The 20776-nt window shown below is 36.6% G+C and overlaps 1 protein-coding gene across 3 annotated transcripts in view; it reads left to right on the top strand.

Moving 5' to 3' along the window:
* Nucleotides 1-20776, top strand: part of LOC131662819 (1,4-alpha-glucan-branching enzyme) — a 588019-nt gene that overhangs the window by 320207 nt on the left and 247036 nt on the right. The window lies entirely within an intron of this gene.

Genomic DNA, 20776 nt, shown 5'->3' on the forward strand with positions numbered 1-20776 from the left:
ATAGGTCTACCGTCGCGCTCTACAGGTAGTTCTTAATAGCACTCTGAAGAGTTTCTTGTCCGTACATCTACTGGTAAGCACTTAATTATGTGAATGACCTCACCTGCGAGTAGGCTCATGTAGCCTGGTCCGTTCATCAAATAATAGGCTAATAAATCCGGACTAATTATTGCGATATTTAGTGAATTCATTATGACTTTCTTTTCTAACTGGCACTGTTGAAATAACACGTCATAATATAACTTTCGTAAACTTTTTCTTACGTGTTTTTCAAAGAAAAGTATCTTTGCATTAAAATATGCAAATAAATCAATGTTTTTAATGTTTATATCTTTTATTGCCGGGAAGGTATGTTTATTTTCATCGTCTAGGATAAAAATTCTCGGATATTCTGTTCTAGTTAAAACAAATCCGCATTTAGGCAATGCTCCTAGATCTTTAAATGGGAAGGACACCACTTATGTATCTAATACGTATAGTGGTAGCCTTTCGCTACCCTGTTCCATGACTTTATCTACGTATCCGGTGTAAAGTTCTGTGAACTTATTTTCTTGGCACTCGTGCATGGGAATTGGGTCTCAGAAAGCGTAACCGAGAACGCTATCTATGCATTTATCGTCACTGAATTTACAATCCGTACCTGTTGATAATGTGATTTTATTATTATCTAGCGATACTGGTTTCCAGTGTTCTTGCAATGAAATTTTAACATTTCCTGTCACAGAAACGTCTTGAAATTCGCCATATGGGTCATTATAGTAGCCTCCATTACTGCATCCACCTGTGCTACTAGCTGATCCTGCGAAAGTTGTAGCGTGTACTACTGCATTATTCACTATTAAGGACTGAAAGAGGCGATATCCTATAGATATTGATCTGTGTACGTGCATTCTTTCGCATTCGTCTCTTGATGTTTCGCTTAGATATTTTATTCTTCCTAATCCAACTTCCATATTATGATTATTATAGCCACATCTCTTAGCGTCTCTATCTATTTCTATTTTGCAATAGCGCACTCAGACCGACGAATATTCATTGACTTGCAATAGTGATACTTCGATCCGCGTAGAATTGACGATTGGTAGTGGTAATTCGCAGTCTGCAATATCTACTAAAGAAAAAGATATAATATTTGCGAACTTCTGCGCACAATCATAACCAGTGAAGGCCGTCGCCTTGGTGACAAGTTCCAAGAGCAGTAGGCAAATTAGAAGATTCATCATCTGCAAACAATGAATTTAAGTTATTCCTTAATAGATCTTAATCAGAACATGCAATCTGTGCGATTGTTTATTAAATTTTGCGAAACGATTATTCGGCTGGCCTTATATGCGATACGCGTAAACGGTTCGTATGTATAATTTTGCTGCGGTTTTTGCCGATCTCAACTCGTACATTTCCGTTGGGCCATACTTCCGATACCAGATATGGACCAGAATATTGGTCATCGAATTTTTTCGGTTCGGGGCCACTTAAAAGCCAAACATAATCGTTTACCTTAATTTCTCTGGGATTGATTTTTTTGTCGTAATAATGTTTTGACTTAATTTTTACAAGTGTAATTTTTTCACAAGCAATTTGGTGCAAAGCATTCAAACGGTTAATTAGTTGTGACATATAATCGGCATAAGTAGGCACAAGATCTTCCGGTTCTGGCGGAGTTGCTGATGGTACTTGTGCAACTCTTGCTAACATGAGTTTATATGGAGTATAATGCGTAGCCTCTTGTCTGCTAGTGTTATAATTCAACATTGCCATTTCTACAAATTCATTCCAATCTTCAAACTTATTTGTAAAAACTTTTAAATATTCATTTAATGAGGAGTGTTGTCTTTTTTTTAATCCGTTTGATTCAGGATGAAGAGCGCTTGTGCGAAATTGTTTAATACGAAATCTTTTTGCAACTCTTTTCATTAATTTTGACAAAAAATGTTGCCCGCAATCGGTAAGCAAGCCGGTTGGTGCTCCGAAAACATAGACTACGCGTTTAATAAAAGCATCTGCTATAGTAATAGCCGTTTGATCAGGTATTGGAATACCTATAGCGAAACGTGTAAACATGCACTGAAATGTTAAACAATAATGATTACTTAGTTTGGTTGTTGGCATCGGTCCCACAATGTCCATTGTAGTTTTGAAAAATGGTACTGACAGAAAATCGGTGAAGACCATCTTCTGTTTAGTTTTTTCACGTACTAATTTTTTTGTTTGGCAATCAACACATTGTTGTATGAAACTAAGTACGTCCTCTTTAAGATGTTCCTAGTTCGATTTGTGTCGAATAATTTTATTAACTCCCGCGTGTCCTCCGACTGCTGAACAATGTGTTTCTTGTATAATCTCTGCTCTCTCATTAGGTAAGGGATGTTTTACCTGTCCGGTACATACTATGACCTTGACATCTAGTTTTCCAAGCTTATCTCGTATACAGTTAATAATTTTACTGAATAACACGTTCTCTATGCTTTCACTTTTGTCTAAGCTATCTTAGGTGACTATAGGTGACTATCTTGTTTTCATCAATAATGTTTCTTATATTTATGAGTAATGCTTTTAACATAATAATTATATCCTCGGTGCTTTCTCGTTGTTCGCACCTTAGCTGCATTACTAAGTGATATCTTTTCCCAACTTTAATTAGCTTAGGATATCCTACTTTTAAATTTTCTAATCTTAATAGTTTATTTACTTCTTTTAAAAGACAAGCTCCTTTATCGAGATGTTCTCCTTTATCATTGACAAAATACAAATAATTATCTTTTCTCATAAACAATTTTTCGCGACAATAAATGATGTTGCTTTCAGGTAATTTGTTTTTTATTTTATTCTTATTATTTACGATCTCCTCTGTTGCGTTTATCTTAGTTTCGTTTGATTCGTATTCGTCTTCTTCTTTGATGGTTTCTAAACTAGTTTTTAATGGAACACCTGTCCCCTTGCTTTGTACATCTGTTGCTTGTTTCTCGACTTGTTGCGTACATGGTGTGTTGCTATTGGTGTTTTCAGGGGTTTCTGACTTCTTGTCTTCTCTTTTTTGTTCTGTTGTTACCTCAGTGGCACTTTGGTCTCGTCTCTTTTTCTGTTTAGTAGGTTTCAGTGCGCTTATAGCTTCTTCGTATTTAGCGCTAGGCTTTCGTCCAGTACGCGATTGTGTAATCATCCCTTTCGGTTCCGGTACTTTATCATCATTTGCTCCTAATCCTTTTGCTATATTGATTGGTTCTTGAATTAATTGCGGATCTAACGTATGTAATTCTATCGGGTTACGTGATAAAACATCTGCATTGAAATTTGTATGTCCGGCTGTATATTTAATTTCATATTGAAAATCTGCTACTTTCAGTCTCATTGTAGTTACTCGTGAGTTGGGATCTTTGTGCGATCTTAATCCAACTAGAGGTTTATGATCAGTAATGACGGTAATTTTTTTTGCATATAAGTACGGTCGAAATTTAAGAATTCCGAAAACAATTGATAACATTTCTTTTTCGAAAGTGCTGTAACGTCTTTCTGCATCATTTAACGCTCGTGATGCATAGGCTACTGGCTTATCAAAGTCGTCCTCATCTTGTTTTTGAGATAAAACGCATCATACACAGTATCCACTAGCATCTGTTGTTAAAGTAAATGGTTTTTCAAAGTTTGGGTGAACCAATATAAGTGGCTCACACAATTTGCGTTTTAGCAGTTCAAAGGCTTTCTGCTGCTCTTCTTTCCATATGCATTGCTGATCTTTTCTTAACAGTTTGTTTAAGGGTTGCGCGATGTCAGAAAATTTGTCAATGAATCGTCTGTAGTAACTACACAGGCCGATAAATTGTTTAATATTCCTTGGGATTCTCGGCGTGGGAAATTGTTGAACGGCTAAAATTTTATCATTGTGAGGTAGTAAACCGTCTTTCGAGATTACATATCCTAGGTATACTACTTCTAATTTAAAATACTCGTATTTTTCAGGATTTAATACTAAATTCGCTTTTCTTAGACGTTCCATTAATTCAATGATGCTCTCACAGTGTTCCTCAATAGTTTTACTATGTACGCAAATATCATCGAAGAAGGTTACTACTCCTTTCATTCCTGTCATTAAAAGGTGAATTCATGATAGAAAGACCGGCGCGCTTGTTTTCAATCCGAAAGGCGACCTTGTAAACTGGAAAAGGCCTTGATCGCATTGAAATGCTGTCACCTACCTGTCCTTCTTTTTAGGTCAAAGACCGAGTATATTATGGATCCTCCTAACGCATCTAACTGATCATCTACATTCGGCACTGGAAAATTGTAATCCGATATCAGTGTATCTACTGCGCGGAAGTCTATTACTGGTCTTTTCTTGATTTATGCCTTCAGCATTTCTTTGCTTGTTTACGCAAGATATTGGAGATGAGTAAGGACTAAAAAACCTTTCAGTTATACCTTGGTCGAGCATATTTAAAACTTGAGCATCAATTTCTTTTCTTAACTCCTGGGTTATCTAAAAGATTTTATGCGGATAGGTACCTTTGATGTTAATGGAATTTCGTATGTACAGATTTCAGGTTCACTAATTTTTGAACTTCGCTAGCTTTTTTCAGTCCAATTTCGGAAATACTAATCTCAGATTTTTTGTGTGGCAATTTACAAATTTCGCATTTTCGCAATTTTACTCGAATTTTATTTGAACGATTGCCTTCGTAACCGCTCTGACTAATTTTCCTGACATAGTTTTTATCTGGCTCAAAATCTATCTTTGATTCTTCATCGCTTTCCTTAATATTGGGAACGCTTCTCACAAATCTGTCTAAATTGTTACAAATTTTTACTTGATGTCTAACTACTGCAGCATAAGTTTTGCAGTTTTCTACTGATTTTGAATAACTTCTTGCGATGTTGTATATTGATTATCAGTAGTTGTATTATTTGTGGATAAAGAGAATACTTTATCAACGATTTTTAAAATATTGTTTTTATAATCTATTTTAGCGTTAAATTTACGCAAACATTCACTGCCGATTAGTCCGTCTTCTTCAATAGGTAAATCATCGGGTATCATATGAAATTCGAATTCTATATCTTTTATTGTAATATTTATTTTTCCTAATGTTACTACACTGTTATGTGTAATACCTCATAACTCTAAAATATTCAATTTATTCAGATATGCTTCGTTTGGTTTCTTAGACCATTTCAGTAGAGATGGTCCAGCACCAGTATCTAGCATGATAGAAAGACTGATATTTTCATTTTTATCTTCTAAAATGAAAGTTGGTGACTTACTATTCAAGTTTAGCAATACCAGTCTCTTTGTTACTTCTAATTTCTTTGTATTCTTACTTAAGCTCGGCGCTCCGTTTGGATGATTGTTTCCCCGGTCGCGCCTTTCACCTGGAAACCACCGGCGTTTCCCTGTTGTTGTTTCTTTTGTTCGTTAAAAATTCTTTTGTTACATCTTATTTTCCAGTGACCTTTAATACCGCAATAATTACAAATAGTCGGATCTCTGTTTGGATTTCCTGGTCCGCGATTATTAGAATTAAAATTTCCCTGGTATTGATTTTTTGATGCAGAGTTCTGATTTGCTTGGGGCGAAGCTACTTACTGGTTCATTCTTTCTCTATTGGCTGAATTTTGACTATTCATTTGCTTTTGGCCTTCGTTACTATTGAATCTTTCATTTTTAAATATTGTACTGCCATTGTTACGGTAAAAACACGTATCTGCTAAATGATTTGACAACTTACAAATTTGACATACTTTCGAGCTATCAGTTTTTACTACTTTTACACTTTTAATGTTTGCTAATTCTTTTTTTGCTTCTGCAAGTACTTTTACTGTCTGGTTGAGATCGTTGGGTTCCTGTGTTGCGAAATCGCGTTCAATCTCTACTGCTTTTGCTGTTGTTTTTTCAAGATTTTTTGCCTGTCCCATTCGCGCTTTAATCACCCAGTGTAAGCCGCGAATGAAAAACTTGACTTTATCCTTTTCTAATTGATTTAAGAATCAGACATTATATCTTTTTTCACGCACTGCTGCGCTTACTAATTCTCGAGTTACTGTTTTCACTCTATTTGAGAATTTTACTACATTTTCTGAGGCTTTTTACTTGAGCATAGTCAGCTCACCAGATAATTGGTTGAAAGTTTTGTCTGATCCGAAAAGGTGATCTAAATACATTTCAATCTCGCTAATTCTCTCAAAATGTTTTCCACACATACTTTTTAATGCATCCCCGTATAATCTCATTTTAACTAATCTTGCTAGATTCGCTTCATTACCGGGTGGAATAACATTATAAGCTTCCCACCAACCGTCTAGAAAGTCATGTAATGGAATGCAGTATCCATCGTATTTAGGAATGAAATCTACGATATATTTCAAACCTACATTTCTCAAAGGGCTAATTGTGGAATTTTGTACTGTACGGATTACTTCTTGTGGAGTTGAATGATAAATCGGTCTTGTGCTGGCAAATGATCTGCTTGTTGACTTTGGCCTAAAGTATACTGAATTACTACTTTTCTCGTTTTAACTTTTTTCAGTGATTTTTGGTATTAAAAATTTAACGTTTTTATGATTTATAATAGGAATTTCGTTTAATATGTTATCTGTTTCGTCTTCGTTATCATTGTCAGTTGACAAGTTTGTGAAAGCTTGGAAATATTCCCTTGACTCGTCTTCCGTTATTTCCGCGTTTGATTCAATTATTGGCTCAAATTTATTTTCAAATTGTACTAGTTTGTCAGTACGATTTACTGCGACTAAAATTTCTTTTGGACTTATATTACGTTTTGATAATTCTTCTACAATGAGTAGTAAAAGTGGATCTTGACATGAATTCCTTCTAAATTGTTCATTTATATAATGTTCTAAAATTTTTATTAATTTTTCTAGTTGTTGTTGTTTGTTGCGTTCTACTTCGAAACCTAAACTTTGATGAGCGTGCAGAAATTTCATACATTCTAGTAATGTTGCTTCTCTACTAGTTATAAAATTCGGATCTACTTTTCCTATGTAGTTTCTTAATATTAATAGTGCTTCCTCATTTCGTTTGTCTCTCAAATCGGCTCCCGTATCCATGTTTGTAAAAAAAAATTTACTTTTGCCTAATCCTGCTTTTCGTTAAAAAAATTTACCCAGAGGGGTCCCCAATTGTTACGTCTCACGCAACGGCCGCGAATTGACACGAATTACTCAAACGCGACTGTCTTTTTTCGGTCAACGCGTAAGCGCTTTACCACTGGTACGAGACTCAAACGAAAGCAGGGCGGCAACATATCTAAAATACCTAGTGAATAAGTAATAATTAAATAATTTACCTGCAGTATAACTGGTCCAGAAACTCGTACCTTAGAACCCAGAGATGGATGTGGATTAGGAATAACTCTTAAATAAGTTATTATAGAAATAGATTTATAATATATATTGATCGAATTACAGAAGGTGCGTAGTGTCACAGAGTAGGATACAGAGTCTCTTTTACAATTATTTTGCGTTCTCTTTTATAGCACAAAATACATAAAAACTAATCGATAAAGGGTTAATCCCAGAAGGGGTAAGTGCGTCACTGAGATTAAAGTCAGCTATTAAATGACTATTGCTTTTAATTATGGGAACTCCCCTTCCATAAAAAATTCAAATTTTACCGCCATAAAATAGTCTGACTCGTCCTCGACGTAACATGATCATAACACTTCCAAAATAGCACAGGGGCGATTAGATGGTACGCGTGGTCAAGTCTTCACTGTAAGCCATCGGCATGAATGCACAGTTACCTGTACAAAACCGAACGCAAAGCCCCGATACAAGATATGCACAAAAGAGATTAAAAAAATAATTTTGCCTTGATATGTAATTGCACTTATTTATATCATAGGAAAAGTAGTAACAATATTTCGTAACGTAAATTTTACTGTAAGCAGGAGAAAATTTCATTTTGCAAGTCTTTTGCAATTACTGCTGCTAATGGCTTCATTGTTAATATAGATTGACCATTCAATATCAATATTAAGTAGGCTAAAATTTTCAGAACATCTTTTAGAATTTTCGAAGGACTCAAAGCGATTCTGAAAAACAGAAATATTAAAAAAAGAATAGAGGTTTCCGTATTGTTGTAACACTTTTAACCTTTTTAGTAACGGAAATCACTATATTGCCTATATATTTAATTTCCCTTTTTCTTCATTTATTCTTCGAAATCATCGGAAAATCTGGAAATTTTTATATTTTTTGGTGATAAACTTCGAAAACTTTAAAGTGTTTCGAAATTTTTACGAATTTATACATAATTATCATTGTTATAAATAAATATATATAAAAAGAGTGTTTTTGTCAATAGAATTCGTTTGCAGCGGAATTAGATGATGAACACATGCTACAACTTATCCATCTTAAGATTTTCGAGGTCGCTGATTACAAAAATGGAGTCAGATTTTACAAATTTAACATGGCAAATAAAGCATTTAAAATTACATTAAATTTGAACTAAAATATATCTTGTAACAGGGGGAATAAGCCGTGCTAAAGCGGAAAATGGTTCCGCAAAATCCCGCGATACAGGACTAACCGTCACTCTATTAACTACGTTTGAGTATGCGATTTCACCTTTATGACTGTCACGCTGTTCCATTTTCAAGTAACTCCCTAGAGTAAACTCACCTTAAGTCACGTAACTGTCAACTCTTGTCGCTCGTATCGTGTGAAGAGGCTGTTGTTTACTTTCCCAATCTCACTGGACAGAATCGGTTCAAATACTAAAATTGGATTTAACGTTGACCAAAAAGCGAAAGATCACAAAGCAGTGAATTATCTTAAAACCTTTTAATCAACTAAGCCTTTATACGGGTTGAAAGACTTTCACACGCGTACAAATTTAATATACAATTCGGGGATAGAGAGAGAGAGAGAGAGAGAGAGAGAGAGAGAGAGAGAGAGAGAGAGAGAGAGAGAGAGAGAGAGAGAGAGAGAGAGAGAGAGAGAGAGAGAGAGAGAGAGAGAGAGAGAGAGAGAGAGAGAGAGTATAAACATTTATACGAACTAACGCTTGACACGGCCACCTAAAGGGTTATTCGGCTCATGTACTAACTTTTACGCGGTAGAGAAAATTGCAGTTATGATAGGTGCATCTATTGTGAGTTGCGGTTACGGTGATCAGCCGTAATAATATTAATTGAAATAAAAAAATTTAGCCCCAAAGATACAGAAAACGAATTCGTATTAAATTCGCCATTTTGAATTTGAAAAGTTCGATTTCATTTTCATAATCCACGACCTCAAAAACCTTAAAATAGTAGGTTATGGTGGTGATCAAATTACCGTATGAATTGTGTAACTGAAAGCGTTAAAGGAGAAGGACTACAATGTACTGATAATTGAAGAGAAGATACTGCTCTGAAGAGAGTCAAGAAACTAACTCTACTACTAGACTAACTCTAGAAGAATCAATTGAATCTCGATTTGGTCTCAAATGTGACATTGGTTGTTGAAACCGTACATAGCATGGTTAAGCAAATGCTTTTGCACCATCAACTTCATAAGTCACTTCTACACCATTTGTACAATCATATCGTACGTTTTCATAACAACATCTTCTGTAAACGTCTAAATTCCAATCTAGATAAAATGGATATTATCGTCCACAGAATTAATAGCATTAATAGTTATTTAAAAGAATATTTTTGTAGATTTAGACTACGAAAATAACCTTAACTTAAAACCTAAAGCTTGAAGAAGCAACGAACATTATGTTCAAGTGACTTTCGTATCTAACGTTTCATAGGTATGTTCTACTATCAAATAAATCACACCATCATATTTTACTTGAAAATATACGAGAAAATCATGTTATTAATTGTGGAGGATTATGTACCGTGTTATCAACTGTGGGGGAATATTAATCCTGAAGCAAACCGTGAGAGATAGAAAAGAGGGTTAGAAGCAAGAAACCATAGAAAAACCCGATTTTGTCATATTTTTGGAATAACGAAATTCAATTTTTCGAATAAATTTTAGCATAATATTAAATTGGTGTAGTTAAAACTATAAAATTAATTATAACCGCCTTTAAAAAAGATAAAATAATTTAAATGTATTTTCGTTTTTGTAGTGATCATAATTTGTTGAATTTAAAAAAATTCAGACTAAAGCTATATTGTACATATATTCTTATGCCGTAAAGTCGGTATTAGTATCATTTGTAATGTTTGTCAATTGTTGATCGATGTCAGTGACCTTAGCCGAATGTCCGTGTGATGCTTGACAACGAACTAGCCGATTTCCTGATGGTCAAAGCTATAGTTGTTACCGCTTTGTTGTGCACAAGTGTTACTGGCGGTATTGTTTCAATTAATGAGTAGGTCGAAGGCCATTTTATAGACAGTTAAAGTTGTTACGAAGGTCGTTCTTTCTCTGGTCTAAATATTTTAAATGGCGAAGTTTTTGGCATAACTGCAGTTTTTGGCGAAATTAAAGGCCACTTATTTTTTCATAGTGGTAAAATAAAATTAGTTATTCTGATTCGAGAAAAAAGAGTCTTGTAGTTAAAATTCCTTATGCTTGAATCCTGTAGAAACCTGGATTTATTTACATTTATTTATATTACTTGGATTCATTTACAACAGTAAAAACTCATATACGATTATTAAGGATAGTGCCCAAATCGTCTGATTTTAAGGCGATATTGTCTGCGATAAGCAGTTTGACTTAGTAAAGAGATACAAATAGATAGAAGATAATAGATAAGAGGATGGGTCGATAAGTCCTTAAAAAAAGATAGAAAAACAATTTTTTTGTTGGTAGATTTGTTTATTTTTCATCACAATCTCCTTTTAGTTCGATACACTTTTTCAGGCGTCCTTCAAGTTTTTTTAAGCCATCAGAAAAAAAAAAAAATAATTTTGGAAGTTCCTCATTTGTTTATGTTATGACCTCCTCGTTCGAGATGAATCGTTATCCGGCAAGCCACTTCTTTAGGTTTGGGAATAAAAAAAGTCACTAAGGGCTAAATCTTGTGGTAAATGGTTTACTAATTCGAACTTCAATTCATTAATTTTAGCTATTGAAACTAATCGTGCATTCTTGCATTATCTTGATGAGATAGAATTTCTTTTTGTTCAAATGAGGACGTTTTTTTTTATTTTCTCGCTTAACCAGTCCAACAACGACGCTTAATACTCCCCGGTGATTGTTTGTCCTTTTTCTAAATGGTCGACGAAGATAATTCCACGTGCATCCCAAAAAACGGTGGCCATAATCTTGCCAGCCGATTTCACTGTCTTCGCCTTCTCTGAAGCTGCTTGACCTTTCCCAATCCACTGTTTTGACTGTCTCTTCATATGAGGAGTGTAGTGGTGTAACTACGTTTTATCTACAGTTATGAGTCTACGCAGAAAGTCGTCTGGATTACGATGGATCCGTGCCAACAGAGCCTCAGCGGCCACCACTCGACTGCGTCTGTTCTCAACTGAGAACAAACGGTTCGGTGTAAGGCCTTTTAAACAGAAACGTTTTATCACCGATCGGAACTTAATTTTTTCCAATTTTAAGAAGAAAAAAAAGTTGATCACTTTGATCGATGATAAAAACGGAACTACTCAATGAATCTGGCTGAAACTTCGGCGTCACTCTATTTAATAGCGACGCTTGTTGGTGCAATATAAGTTCGGATGCTTTGAGCACCATCTCTTAGATTTTCTAGGGACTTATTGACCCCAAAAAAAATTAAAGAAAAAGATATTCTAGCAGAAAATGATAAAACAAAATTTAAGAGTTTTGGGGTTTTCTTATTATATATTATTTTGAGGGTAAACTAACCCTTAATGTTATTAATACAATATAAGCAATTGTAAATCGCAGATTATGCTGGTTACTTCATGTTCTATGACGCTCAAAAAAGCCAAACACATGTATACTTTTGTTCTGCCAAATAAACTATTTAGAGGGTGAAAGCTACCCCCGAAAGTTATCCCTCAACACCATTTTATAGCGAAATGATCGTAATTTATGCACAATTTTCGACGAAACAAACTCCAAAAAATTCTTTTCAAAAATTTCAGCTAAATATATGGATTTCGTCTACAGGGGTTGCAACCCCCTAAGTCACCTAAAAGAAAAGCTATGTTTTCAAATATTTTCTTGTAAAATTTTTTCAGAAGAAATTAAGTTTATGAAATTCCGTTTAAAATCTTCCACAAAAGTATACTCGTATAGTATCCGTCACCAGAAGCTGCTACCCCTTCATTCGAGAGTGAACAGAGTATTCATTTGTTAACCTGATCCCCTATTACCCCCGACTCCAATTTCCTTAAACGTCGAGCTAGTTACCCTGCCATGCTATAACCCGTAACGCCTACAACCAAATTTCATCAACCCTCGAGCTTTTTACCTTGCCACGCTGTAACTCCAAACTCTTAAGCTTAATTTCCTTAACCCTCGAGCTGGTTACCCTGCAACGCTATAACCCGTAACTACTACACCCGACTTTTCTTAACCCTCGGGCTGGTTACCCTGCCACGCTGTAACCCCAAACTCTTAACACCAATTTCCTTAACCCTCGAGCTGGTTATCCTGCTACGATCTAACCCCAAACTCTTTAACACAATTTCCTTAACCCTCGAGCTGGTTACCCTGCTGCGCTCTAACCCCGAACTCCTACACCGGAATTTCATCAATCCTCGAGCTAGTTATCATGTCACGCTGTAACCTGTAACTCCTACACCCCATTTTCATCAACCCTCGAGCTTGTTACCCTGCCACGCTGTAATCCCAAACTCTTATACCCAATTTCCTTATCCCTCGAGCTGCTTACCATGCCGCGCTGTAACCCGTAACTCCTGCACCCAAACTTCAGTAACCATCGAGCTGGTTATCCTGCCACGCAACCCCAAACTCTTTAACCCAATTTCCTTAACCCTCGAGCTGGTTACCCTGCGGCGCTCTAACCCCGAACTCCTACACCGGAATTTCATCAATCCTCGAGCTAGTTATCATGTCACGCTGTAACCTGTAACTCCTACACCCCATTTTCATCAACCCTCGAGCTTGTTACCCTGCCACGCTGTAATCCCAAACTCTTATCCCCAATTTCCTTATCCCTCGAGCTGCTTACCATGCCGCGCTGTAACCCGTAACTCCTGCACCCAAACTTCAGTAACCATCGAGCTGGTTATCCTGCCACGCAACCCCAAACTCTTTAACCCAATTTCCTTAACCCTCGAGCTGGTTACCCTGCCGCGCTCTAACCCCGAACTCCTACACCGGAATTTCATCAATCCTCGAGCTAGTTATCATATCACGCTGTAACCTATAACTCCTAAACCCCGATTTCATCAACCATCGAGTTGGCTACCCTGTCACACTCTAACCCCGAAAGCATTCATCCGAATTTCTTTCACCCGCGAGCTGGTTATCCTGCTACGATCTAACCCATATCATACTAATAGGCATATGTACGTATTTCGCGAAGCGGTTTTAGCCAATATCAAAATACTGACATGAGATAATGTTACTCTTATTTTCCACCTTAAACACACTCGAGTACGTGCGTGGCAAAACAAAATCAAACTGTGGCATGACGTGGAAACCACAATCAATGAATGCGGTTCATGTGGTTTAGTTAGTAAGATTGGAACTGCAACTGTTTTTTTCCTTGATAGAAATCGCAGTCGTTGACGTATGTGATAAGCCAAGATCTAACAGTAGAGGAATCTCGGGCACCTTGATTAGATATCGGTTTGTGGACTTTAGACTTTTTTGTGGACCAATCGTGGACGTTTCTCTAGCAACTCGGTTTTCAAACGATCCAATAACGATGAATGATGTGGTTTTACCCTTTTCCAGATAGTCGATGAAGATTATTCCTTGCGAATCCCATAAGACAGTCGCCATAACCTTCCCGGCCGAAGGAATTGTCTTCGCCGTTTTCGGGGAAAGATTCCCCCTTGGTAACCAATGTTTAGACTGTCCTTTGGTCTCAGGAGTGTAGTGATGTATCTATGTTTCATCTACAGTGATGAAACGACGCTTAAAGTCTTGCGGATTTTGCTGGAACAGCTGCAAACCATTCTTGCAACACTTCATACAATCTCGTTTTTGGTCAATCGTGAGCAATCGCGGAACCCATCTAGCGGATAACTTTTTCATGTCCAAATGTTGGTGCAAAATATTATGTACCCGTTCGCTCGAGATGCCTACAGTACTAGCAATCTCACGCACCTTCACTCTTCTGTCAGCCATCACCATATCATGGATTTTATCTATGATTTCTGAAGTGGTAACCTCAACAGGGCATCCAGAATGTTCTGCGTCTTTTGTGCTCATATGGCCACTCCTAAAATTTTGAAACCACTTATAAACCATTCTAATCGAAGGTGCACAATCACCATAATGTTTATGAAGCATCTGTTTAATCTCCTCAGGCGTTTTGCCTTTGAAAAAGTAATGTGTAATCAATAAACGAAATTCTTTTTCGTCCATTTTTTTACAACCACTCGATTTCTTTGATTGAAACAAATGTAAAAAGCAAAGTAATTGGCCGATCTGGTTGAAAATTGGTGTGTACTCTTCCAAGATATGCCACTAACTAAAAATAACCTTGATACGCACTAGTAGCGCCATCTCGTTGACTTTGCACGGACCTTTCAAACGACCCTCGTATATTCAAAAAATGTAATCTCAATATCAGATGAACTGACGAATTAATATAACGTAAATATAACATAAAAATAAAATAAATTTAACGTTATCTTCTACAAATATGTCGAAATTGGGATTTTGAATAACAGAAAACCGGGTTTCAGACTAGAAAATTGGATAGAGCAGGGTAATCAGCTTGAGGGTTGATGAAATTCGGGTGTAAGAGTTTAGGGTTACAGCGTGGCAGGGTAACCAGCTCGAGGATTGATGAAATTCTGGTGTACGAGTTCGGGGTTCGAGCGTCGCAAGGTAACTAGCTCGAGATTTAAGGAAATTGGGGTGTAGGTGTTACGGGTTACAGCGTGGCAGGGTAACTAGCTCGAGGTTTAAGAAAATTGGGTCCGGGGTGGTAGGGGATCAGGGTTACAAATGAATGCACTTTTCACTCTCCAACGATGGGGTAGCAGCCCTTGGTGACGGATACTGTATACTTTTGTGTTAGATTTTAAACGGAATTTCATAAACTTCATTTCTTCTGAAACAATTTTGCAAGAAAATATTTGAAAATATAGCTTTTCTTTCAGGCGACTTAGGAGGTTGCAATCCCTGTAGACGAAATCCATATATTTAGCCGAAATTTTTTAAATAAATTTTTTAGAGTTTGTTTCGTCGAAAACTGTGCATAAATTACGAAAATTTCGCTATAAAATGGTGTTGAGGGGTAACTTTCGGGGGTAGCTATCACCCTCTAAATAGTTTGTTCAGCAGAATAAAAGTATACATGTATTTGGCTTTTTTGAGCGTCATAGAACATGAAATATTCAGCATAATCTGTGATTAACTGCTTATATTGTATTAATAACATTAAGGGGTAGTTTACCCTCGAAATAATAGATAATAGGATAACCCTGAAACCCGTCTATTTTGTTTTTTCATTTTTTACTAGAATATCATTTTAAAAATTTTTTTAACATAATTTTTTGATTTTGTAAGGTAAAAATACACTTAAAAATGTAGTTTTTCTTCCATACAAAGTAGAGGTTGCAATCCCCGCGGACAAAATTGATGTGTGTCGGTTACTTTTTTTATAAGTAACTTGTGTTTTTTGTTTCGTAAAATAATATTTATTACAACTAAAAATATTGCTATAAAACTGCTTTGGGGGCTGTTTTTGGGGGTGGGTTTCATCCCTTAGATAGCTTTTTCCGCCGATAAAAAAAAAAACGGGTCTTTTATTTTTTTACGAACTATAAAATATCTTAATTGCAGAAAAATCGGAGGCGGAGTGTTAGGGTGGTTCCCTAGTTAGCAACACACGTAATGGAATCGTTCAAACATGGAAGAGAGATAGAGAGAGATTAGATTAGATTAGATTAGTTCGTTTATTGCGTCAATGAGGTGGAACCTCGTCTAGCAGTTTAGAAATGTACAAATCAAACATAACAAAAATTTATATAATGACAAAAGAAGAGATGCAAGAATAAATATTAACGCATTTAACTAATTAAAGAATATAAGTTTAGATAAATGTGTGAATGGTATATACGGTGAGCAGCGAGTTTATAATTGTAATAATGATAAGGTGACTCAGAAAATGTATATACGAGGTGTGATCAAAAAGTAAGTGTCAAATCAATGAGTTTGAATCTTTTATTATGTTCTTCAACCGTATTTGCAACGATAATTATATCATCGATGTACAGGTAACAGAACCCTTTTTCCAATAGGTCTCCGAGTACTTTTGTTAGTGCTCTTTGGAAGACCCTAGGTGAGTTTATTAGTCCGAAAGGTAATACTTTGAATTCAAAACGTCCCAAGTCAGGGATACTAAACGCCGTTTTATGTATATCTGACTCTTTCATTTTTAGTTGATGAAATCCAGAAACCATATCGATGGTGGTGAAAACTTTGTTTTTTCCTATGCAGTCGAAAATTTCTAATATGTTGGGTATAAGATACGAGGTGTGATCAAAAAGGAAGAATTTTTATTTTTCTCAAAAAATATTTATTTATTCATCAATTTTTATTTTATCTCCTTCAAAGTAATCCCCCTCGGATATAATGCACTTGTGCCAACGCTTTTTCCAATCCTCAAAGCATTTCAAAAAATCATTTTTTGTGATCTTGTTCAGTTCATCCTTCGATGCCGTCTTTATCTCCTCAATCGTGGCAAAACGCCGTACTTTCATGGGCCTCTTCAGTTTTGAGAACAAGAAGAAATCACAGGGGCCCAGATCTGGGGAATACGGTGCCTGTAGCATCGTTACTGTGTTTGTTTTAGCCAAAAATTCGCGCACAAGCAACGATGTGTGAGCAGGGGCGTTATCATGGTGCAAAAGCCAATTTTTATTTTTCCACAAATTCGGACGTTTCTGGCGGATTGCTTCGCGCAAATTGCGCATAACTTGCAGGTAATATTCCTTATTTACTGTTCTACCCTGTGGCAAGAACTCATGATGCACCACGCCCCTGCAGTCAAAGAAAACTGTAAGCAAAACCTTTACATTTGATCGAACTTGGCGTGCTTTTTTTGGTCTTGGTGATCCAGAATGCCTCCACTGGGACGATTGAGTCTTAGTCTCGACGTCATAACCGTATACCCATGTTTCGTCACCTGTTATAACCCTGTTGAGTAAATCGCTAAATTTCAAAATTCACCTTACTTTTTGATCACACCTCGTAAATATAAAAATAGAATAAAGTATAAAAAAAAATAATAAAATAAAAATATATAAATATAATGAATATAACAGATAAACAGCAATAATAACAATAATCAAAGATAAAAAATAATAAAAATTATAAAAATAACAAAGATAATAAATGTAATGACAAAATAATAAAAACGCGATGACACCTATTTTACAAAACAGACTGAATAATGGAAGGTATAAAGGGGGAGCAACGTGCATTTTGCTAAAAACAGCAAAGTTTAATTAGCTATTTGATGAACCGAATGTTGATAGTGGGGTATTTGTGGGAGGTTGAATAATTTTGGGAAAACGCTACTGGATTGACCTTGTTTGGTATACGAGTATAATCAGACTGTACCGACATGGCATTAGGTTTTCACGAGTCGCTCTCTCAATCCACGCTCTAGCCTCGTAATTTAAAAATAGGTCACGTGTTCAATCCTTGAAGTCAGAGATCCGATCAGTGAAGAACAGGGTCATGCTCAATGAGTTGAGTATACATTGTCCAAGGATCGTAAATGAATGGTTGCAGGCCTCTTTTCGAGGAACTTTGTATTCAAATGCCGATGGTAGATGGCGACTTTAGCGCCGGATAATGACACTATCAAGCAGGACAGATAGGTTTTTAGTTAGTTAGTGTGACGATTTTCTAGACACTACGGAGTAGGCCAGATACCTGTTCGGTGTAAGTGATAGCCAGCCTAGGGTTAATCTATGGTTGGTGATGTGGCTGTTTAAGCATAGTAGCTGGCGGATGAAGACGGGATAACCAAAATCACACTTAAAGATGTCCCTCGCCGTCTTCTCAGCGAGCTTCCCAGAGCGCTCCAAAATAATGTTACGCGCTACCGCTGAGTCGATGCGCACGACGAAAGCACACGTAGTAGTGTACGTCTGACCCCGCAGGGCATTCTCGGTCGGGTTTAAACGTGAGCGAGTGGCAGTCCATTTTCTGGTGGCCGCTATGCAACCCCGAGCGTTTGCATAGCCAAGAGCATACCGGCAGCATCCTCTAACGAACCCTGGAACTCCTGCGGAAGGCCCGGAATAAGGAACTCGGAGCGGTTCTTGAGACCCATTGCAGATTTAAGGCTCTTCACCTCGTCGGCGACACGATCGACTTCGGTCAGGGTAGAAGTCTGGGTGGCTCTAATCTCGTTGCAAAACTCGGTAAATTCGTTATTTACCAAACCGGAAAACCATGCTGGCGGTCTGTCGCCCATGATAAGAGTCATACTGTCGAGCAAGAAGATTTGATCCACACTGGAGGAAAAAACAGTGGGAAGGGAAACCGATCGGGTCGTGTACAAAGAATCACTCCGCGATTCCACCTTCAACGTCTTCGACGGGAAAAGCTTGTAAGGTGACGCTTGTCTCTTTCGGCCTGAGGTTTCGACGAGAGAAATGGTGCCAGCTGAAGCAGATTCGATTTAAGTAGAGGGAGGGGATGGTAAAATCGCGCCACCAGTTTGACAAGGGTTAGCCGAGACCGCAGTCTCAAAAGAACAGGTACGGCAAATAAAGATCGCTAGATAAGGGTTTGAAGTTATATTAGTACAGCGCTGATGGAACAATCTAGCACAGGCTTCGCACTGAGAGATTTGGCCACCCCGGTAACTCAATGTTTCACCACACTCGGCGCATAAAGACAAGACCATTTGATAAAATTAAGCAGTTTGGAAGTCAAGAAAAAATTATGATAAAGAATAGAAATTGATAGATTGTGTCAATTCTTTCCCGTTTCTCCTCCTCGGATCTCAAAACTTCACAAGAAAACTGTAATATAAGAGGTAATTTATAAAGGACAGATTGATACGGCAATTTGAAATGTTCGAATTTCGCACGGAAATTTGGATCACTGACAAGTCATAAACGGGAGTTAAGAAAAGTCAGAATTCAAAAGATTTGAAAATTGGCTCCGCACTGGAAAAACAAACAAATAGCACATACGTAAATGAAATGAGAAAATGTAATTGAAAAAAACACAATGTTTGATGAATAACGAACGTAGAAATTACATTTAGAATGAAATTAATTGTACAAAAAAAACACGATTTGACATTGTCGATAAAATAAAATTAAAATTGAAATTAAAATTAAAATTGTCTATCGTGTAGATAGCGCTAGATGCAGAAAAGAACAAAAATTAAAATTCTGGAAAACAAAACAAGATAAAATAAAATAAAATAGACATCGCGATAACTAAACGCAAGACAATTTAAAGTGATGAGATGTAATGCAGCACAAAAAAAAAATAGCGGCAATGAGGAGTACGTCCGAGTAGCTTGTAATGTATGGAGTAACGGTAAAATTGTTGATACAGATACTTAACAGCAAAAATTTTGAAGTGGTGCAATCAGTAACGTGTGCAGTGTGTAATATGTAGAGTGTAATGGTCCTGGTGTGGAGGCTGTGTTGTTAGCGTTGTTAACAGAGGTGTATAGCTCGAAACTCGTCAAAGTTGGTGAATTTGGTGAAGGTTATGTTGTAACCAGCGAGAGAATTCATCCACTGGCCAAAAAATTGACTAAAAAGCCAAGACGTTCCTTAAAAATTAGATTAAACGAACACAAAAAAAACAATTGATTCAGATACAGTAGTAGCTACACATAGAAGAACGTTCTCACATGAATTTGACTGGAAAAAATCTAAGATATTAGTTTATGAAAAGAATAATCAGAAACGAAGAATATCCAAAATGTTACACATTGGCTTACATAAAAACACGTTAAATAGAAAAGAGGATATGCAATATCTTAGTCACACCTATAAGCCTTTATTAAGATCGATGAGGAAGGGATAATAAATGAAGTATATACATATGGGTTGAAATACTTGATTTCTCACTTTATTGTAACTTGAATGTGCTACGATCTATTCGTTTTAGCCTATAATAATTTGACTACGAGAGAAATCAGGTATACACATATACATATAATTATATACTATTGAAATTACTTGTGCAAACTCTATTGTTAATAATTTGTTATTTTTCTATTAATAAAGTCTGAAGAGGTCAGCAAATGTGCTGACGAAACGTTGCTGAATATAATTAAAATTAAGTGATTTTCCATCAATCACTATTTTACCTCTTTCCATCATTACAAAATTGATCATTTAAAAAATCATAAGGGAATCAAGACAATATGTTACGTTTAAAAAGTCAAGAATTTTTAGAAGGAAACGCAGAGGCCAGCTGTATGAACACGCCTGTAAAAGTATGCTGCTCGAGGAAGTGGCAAGAGTACAGAAAATGTTAGTGATAGAAGATCGCTTTAAAAACAAGTGCGCCGCTAATCACCAAGTGAGAGAGAGAGAGAGAGAGAGAGAGAGAGAGAGAGAGAGAACATGGCACCGACTTAGCTGTTGCTGATGGTGCCACTATTCGACGCGTCTCGTTGCTTCTGCTTGCTGCTGCCTCTAACTCGTCTCTCGTTTATCTAAATTGCTCGATATTCGTTCGCATTTCGCATTTA

The sequence above is a fragment of the Phymastichus coffea genome, unplaced genomic scaffold (assembly GCF_024137745.1).
Source record: "Phymastichus coffea isolate CEN01 unplaced genomic scaffold, Cenicafe_Pcof_1.1 PCOF00001, whole genome shotgun sequence".
NCBI classification, from domain to species: domain Eukaryota; kingdom Metazoa; phylum Arthropoda; class Insecta; order Hymenoptera; family Eulophidae; genus Phymastichus; species Phymastichus coffea.